Source organism: Aplysia californica, unplaced genomic scaffold (assembly GCF_000002075.1).
Source record: "Aplysia californica isolate F4 #8 unplaced genomic scaffold, AplCal3.0 scaffold00155, whole genome shotgun sequence".
In the NCBI taxonomy this organism is placed as follows: Eukaryota; Metazoa; Mollusca; class Gastropoda; order Aplysiida; family Aplysiidae; genus Aplysia; species Aplysia californica.
The window spans coordinates 903,690-910,855 of NW_004797425.1; positions in this window are offsets into that span (position 1 = coordinate 903,690).

Genomic DNA, 7,166 nt, shown 5'->3' on the forward strand with positions numbered 1-7,166 from the left:
CGTGTTTGTGTTTGTGTACGACTAATACGAGCTCGTGTGTGTGTGTGTGTGCGTGTGCGTGCGTGTGCGTGTGTGTGTGTGTGTGTGTGTGTGTGTGGGTGTGCCGATGTGTGTGCGTGTGCATTTGTCTGCCTGCTAGGCTAGCCTGTCCGCTCATATATTACACCTTTTGGTGTGTCTGAGACAGAGTATGTGTGTCTTTGTATGGTGTATATCGTGTATGTTCTTGTGGGGAGGGGAGCGTTTTATTGAGCGTTTATGTTATGTTGGGGGGGGGGGGGAATTATGGAGGTGGTGTGAGTGTGACATATCCTAAATACAATGATTTTATCAAGTTCTAGTCTTCGTTTTCGTAAGAGTTTTACGACACTTGCAACACAATAAGGTCATATAAGCGCCGAAGATTAGTAGAGGTGTTACTTAAGAGAGTGACAAAAACGTAAGAGAAGAGACAATGATGATAGATGTTTTGATACTGAAAGCAGGAGCAAACCACGCCTGATCACCCTCCAACCACCCAGTACCAAGTTCTGCTCCGACGAACTTTATTGGAGATTATTACTATCACTAGACAAATGGGGAAACCCTGTCAAAATGTTAAATGTAACCGCATAATTACACGGTCTAAAACCCCGCATCCCCCTCCCCACATAATTAATACGGTGGTTGTTGAGCTGAATGAACATGACCTCGAAATGGGCTTTTGGCAATTTTAAGCAAACGCACTGCTGAAAGATTATATACATAAAATACACAGTTGCGCACAAATGTGTGCACTCGCGCGAGCATGAGGGTGCCATAACACTCGTGTGCACACACAAACAGCACCACAGCTACTTTCAAACTCACATACAGACACACGTACAAACGTAAAAGAATGCTACTCTCTAGATGAGATAACAATTGAATTATGACGAGCTTTTGCGGCAAATTCTGTTGCAAAACAGAATGCTGCACCAGGATATCCTTTACACCTCTCGACCCCCCGACGCCCCTAGACATCTTGGTATATTTCCATCCCCTCCATTTTCCGGTATTGTAATACATAAATGTCCCCCCCCCCCCTTGCCAGAAGCCCAAATTTGTTAAATCCCCCAAGCATCATAAAACGGTGCTTTTTTCTCTTGTCCACTTTTCACTTCTCATCAGTTAAACCGGTCTACTTTTTCGATAATCATCAAAGTTTTTCAAAGCTTTAGAAGACAAAATTGGATCTAGAATTGAAAAACAGAAATATCAACAAGAAAAGTTCTGGAATGTAAGGAATGTAAGAAAGGAAAAGAAACAGCATAGATATTTTGTGTCTTCAGGAAACAAGATGGAACCAATCAGGACAAATGGACATCAGTTCAGCACGCGCACAAAAGGAGCGGCATTCTTGTTGACTGGACAAGTGAAAATAGTAGAAAAGCCCTCATTTCATGGGTCGAATGTAAGGATCAAATGTATCTCCTTTTTTGTTCTGACAATCCTACTCTTAAATGAAGATTTGTCTTGAAGATAACTTGGAGATGAAAAAAATATTTTAAAACGTGAGTCACAACATGGTGGAATCAGGCACTCATCAGTTACCGTAAATTAATGGGCATATGGAGTCTTCTTCTCCTTCTTAAGGAGTTATTAGTATTAACTTAAAGCCTGTTCATTTGCCTTGCTTTTGATGAAAAATACCCGTCTATCTTGAATGGAAGTCGAGGTATTTACAACTTAAGGCCACACTCTACTTCTCAGCACCAAAATCTACAATTAAGTGATTTTTCCTTTTTTTTTTTTTCCTTTTCTCAAAGTATTCCATTCAAGGATTAAAACTACTCAGTATTGGGATTCATTATCAGTTCCATAATCATAGAAATGGCAAATTAGAGTGAAACTGGGCTAACTCTCGGACCATTTTCAAAAGTTAAAAACTCAAACACTATTCATGCTATCTATGAACTAATTACGTATTTGTCATCAGCATACAAATCTTTAAAAAAATGACACTAGCTTTTCTGGAAATTGTAAATAATAATTTTACTACTTTTAAAAGACTTGCATATTAGCGAATGACAAAATAGTCAAAATAGTAAAGTAAAAAAATCATTTAAAAATTTATTTTTTTTAATTAGAGAAAGCTAGCGTCATTTTATTTGGAATTACATGATTTTACCCTCCAAATTTCATATCCTTAACCTGAATTGTTTTTTAGTTTTTAGCTTTCAAAGCCAAGAAATGAACATTTTGAGGAAAGGAGCAAAAAATCTCAAAATTGCTCTAAAGCATTGTATTGGCTCACAATGATACAAGCTTTATATTTATATAATAGAGGTTTCTCTTTGAAATAGGACTGTGGGAGTATTTCCATTCGATTTAGCACAAAATTTTCAAGGGAAGTTTCTTAAATCTCAAAACACATTGTCTGGGCCCAAACTGGACCCCCAAAACCCCTGTGTGGCCTTAAAGAGGTGGGGGGGTCCTTTGCTGTCAGATGTAAAATAAGTGAGAAAAAAGCCAACAAAGTTTGGGGACTTCCAAAGCTTGGGAATGTATGATGACTAGGATTTGAATTTGAAAATCAGTTTCTGCATTTCATAAATATGCCAATAGCCCCTTTGCTTTCCATCTCAGCACATCTTACATCAAAATATAGCTTGAAAGAAGACGTCACAAAAACATAATGACGTTTGCATTTCACATTCTCCATCATTGAAAAGACAACAACAAAAAATTGTTTTATCTTTTATTAGTTATTAGTATGAAAATAAACTTCATGCAAATGCCTCAAAAAATTGTTCAAGTGAACTATTTTTTTTAAAGGAATAAAATAAAAAGAGAAAAACTGTACAACTTGATCAAATGTCTATACACATAGAAGTACTTATCACAGAACACTGAGCCCGCATCACGAACTTTATTCCTAACAAAAGATCAAAGATAACAGTGGAAGTTGTAAAATATTGTTCTACCATTCAGGATTCTGAAAACCATACATACTTTTTTAACACAGTCGCTTCTGTAACAATAGTAACATCATAAGTAAAAAATGGTATTTCTGACATCACTCCCTACCACCCCCGTCTCGTCCAACCAATCCCACTTTATTAAAGTAGAAGCAAAACAGAAAAAGGAAACAATTAAACCTATGACATGTAAAGATTAGGAAAAATCTAGCTCTAACAACATTCAAATTAATGATGACATAAACTACAGTAGACTCCAAGGAAAAAGAACTTATCTCCTGACAGAGTATTTCTTTTTCATTCCATTACCTTATTTACTTATAATAATGTTCAAGTTGCAAAAATAACAATGAAGTTGGTCTGGGTCTGAATTATAGCTGTACTTGACAACCCTGTTTTAAACCAGTGTCATGCTAGGCCTAGAGGCTTGCAAAGATACCACACACTAATGTTCGAGGTAGGAGAAGTACCCGCATACAAATTTGTCATTTTGAGCTTGCACTCTTCATACATGTGTATTCATGTGTGGCAGCATAAGAAAACCTGTCACTTCTTGCTGGGGGTGTTTCGGAGATGTGTGCGATTAAAGTCAATAAAGAGTCATCTGGTAGAAATCGAATTTCTGTAGGAAAATTTATCTCATGCATCTTTTCTATCTTTTCCATAAAAACATAGGCCAAACCTGAGTATAAACATGTTTATTTTTTTCCACTTCTTGACCCAACCCTCAATCTAACATGTGGCCATCTTTGACTTTCCACGCCATTTCCTCAGTTGTATGTTTTCCATACCCAATGTCATTAAAATGGTCATAACTTTTAAACTGTTGAAGGTATTGGCACAGAATAAGGTAGAAATTATGCAGAAAAGTGTCCAAAATCAGAATATGTGCATATCTCAGATTATACAAATTTGGACCCATGTGAAGTGTTTTCTTGTGTGGCCACACACACACTCATTCTTCTTTCAACAATTCCAGTATCAGTAAAAAAAACTTCAGTTAATCAATAGACTAGGAACTCAATCTAAAGGAGGTTGGAAAGAATACAAATTAGGTATATCCTCAAAAGAGGGGGAGGAAATAAGTGAATCTACATGCACAATAAATAAATATTTTCATATGCCAGCAGTTGGAAACAAAATAAATCACTATGTAGGAGTTCACTGTTTAAAGGTGGATGGGAAAATAATTCTTCTCTTTCTTCCATGCTCTATCATTTTCTACAAGCAGGGCACTGAACTTTCACAGATAGAAATTAATAAAATAAACTAAGTTACGCCACACAACTGCCAGTGAAGAGGTAGAGAATTACAACTCCAAGATTTTTTTACAATATAACAGAACAGAAACAACAATGTCATCGAAACATGCCAGTTTCTATAATATAAAGTTATCATTGTTAGTTGTTTTAGTTTTAGTTTTAGTAGAGGTTTTTCGGCGCTCGCAACTTTGTTATCTTTATTTTTATACACCATGCAAAAGTGATAACTCAAAGAAAATTAATAATGATTAAATATTAATTATTAAATAAAAAATAGTATCAAAGGCTTAAAAATATTTTTTTAAAGGAGACATTAGTACATCATCAAGACGAATTTAAAGAGAAAATAAGTAAAGACTGTTATAATGAAAAAATTAAGTATTGAAAAGAATGTCTTTTCTAAGACCATGAATACAAAATTCTGGCATCTTACATATATATTTCAATAAAATCTCCATAAAAAAAGGTGACAGTGCTATCACGTTAATGACATTTTGCCTATACGGCGCATCAACTTCTTTAAAAATCATTATCATAATTCCTGAGTCAAGGGATGCAATACATTTCCTAAAAATCATAAAATCATGTCATTCTCACAGCGCAATTCAAATTGTGTAGTCCAGTACACAAACAAAATGTAGGGCCTACTTATGATTTGATGAGGTGCATATCTACTTAAAATGTTTCCAAAACTGCAGTCACAAAGTAAAGCAATGATTAACACAATCGACTTTTTTCTCATTCGTAACAAACCACTTAAACTTAGTTTCAGCTCAAAATATCTTTTAGAGCAGGTTGACAAAAAATAGCACGAGCAATTCAAAGGTAAACACTAGATACCCAACAACCAATATACAGCACCAATGGTTTGTACTGCTACAAACATACTGCCCAAATGACTAACATTAACTTTTGCTATAATCCTTTGTTTAAAGAACTCTTATTGCACAGCAGAATTTCACCGAGATACCAACCAATTTATCTCCAAGTACAGGGAGATAATTTACTCACCTGAGCCTATTCTCATGTAGTTACTCGACACGCCGCTGGCCTGGTGGCTGAATCCCGTGTATTTACGGGATGCACTTTATCGATTGATATCTTTTACGGGATGCACTTTGTCGACTGATATCTCCAATGTTTTTCCCATTACAAGCTACTCGAAACAGCGAGCCAACAGTTGACCCACTTGTTTCATTTTGTAAAAAATTTAGTGAAGTTATATGTGACAGTTTTTTAGCTGTAATGGACTTAATCAGTCAACCCCATATTGTGATAGATGATTTCATTACAAATTGGGCGCAATAAAAATTACGTAACCCCCACACATTGTGCTTTTAAAATATTGATAAAATAAAAACAATTCGGACAAATTAGATGCAGTTTTCTTTTTCTGTGAGAGCATTTCTTTCTTTCTTTTGTTGCATTAAAAAAAATCTTGATAGCTTTCAGTCTTTTAGTGATTAACGATTCAATATACCATAGAACTGTCAGGCTTCAATGGTTATTGGGTGAAAAATAGCTCAGGCTCAAGTGAGTTAAAAATGTAACACAATAAGTTATTTGTCAAAAGTGATGGTCATGCCATTCTTGAAATTCACTGCGAGTAAATAAAACAAGAGACATTGAGTTCACAATGGGCTTTGCCAAATCTTCAGTAGAATATGACAGTCAAGACTAATTTCATGAGGATTCAGACAGAACGACTTTCTAAAAAGCAGTGTATATCTATAATATATTTAGTAGAGGTTTTACAGTGCTCGCAACTGCATAAGGTCATATGAGCGCCAAGCGGAAGTAAGGGAAAATGACAATAGTAAGGGTTAGGAAAGAAAAAGCAGCAGTTCTCTGTTGTAGTTCAGGCACAGTTATGAGCATGACATTGTTGAATCAGCCCATTTACAATTCTACTGTGCTTAAGAACAAGAAAGGTCCCCCCTTTGGGAATGGCCTAAAGACAGTTCAGTCAGTGGCACTGCCCCGGGGGGAAGAGTATATCTCATATGAAGAGCAATAATAAGGAAAATATTAAAGCACTTGGGTGAAAATATCATGAGCAGTGTAGGTCCAGAGGGGCACTGCCACTCTTTTGGTTAGAAGCAGTGCTTTGTTCAGGTAATGTTATGGCTTGTTCACTTTTATCTGACCGCAGTTAAAATAACGTAAAATTGAATTGTTTGATCTTCTCAGATCTTTATATACGGGTCTAAAAATTGGATGAACAAACAACAGAATCTTAAAGCCCATTCATAAAGGTCAGTGCAAACTAGGGTTCTGACACGTTTTCTTTGATGCTAGCCAAAAGAGAATAAAAAAATTAAAAGGGATTTACAGCATACACCTAAAATATTTTTAAAATGTGACATGTCTTCTCAACAACATAGCAAAACGTATGTCAAAGAAACGCTCTTTTTAAGACTCATGTGGAGACGCCTAGACAAATGTGGGATGAAATCTACCAAGCTTACACTGAAATGTGGGGGCAGGGTGGGGTCACCGTCTCAAACTGAGCAATTTGCAGGCAAGATTACTGTAAATCATATATTTTAGCGATCCTGTGTATGCACCCAAAGAGCAGATTTTGGTAATGGGGCCAAACACAAGAACCTTTTTATTACTGTATCCAGATTTTAAAAAAAAATATTTTTGTCAGGTCATTGGTTTGCAGAAGTGCCATGTAAAGTTCCGTGGGCATAGGTAAATGAGCTACAATTTTTTAAACTTAGACAAACAAAAGTGAACAAGCTATAAACATATTTTTTTTGTTTTTGTAAAGTGTTTTACGGCGCTCGCAACAGCATAGGTCCTATGAGCGCGCGGGACACACCTAATATTTTTCTGTTGGTAGGAAATTTTGAATTTTGCCCGGGTGGCGGCCGAAGCCTACTCTTATCGATTTTAGACCACCAAGGGATCTTTAACGTGCGCAACTTGCACACGGGCCCTCCGAGATTTTTCGCCCTTG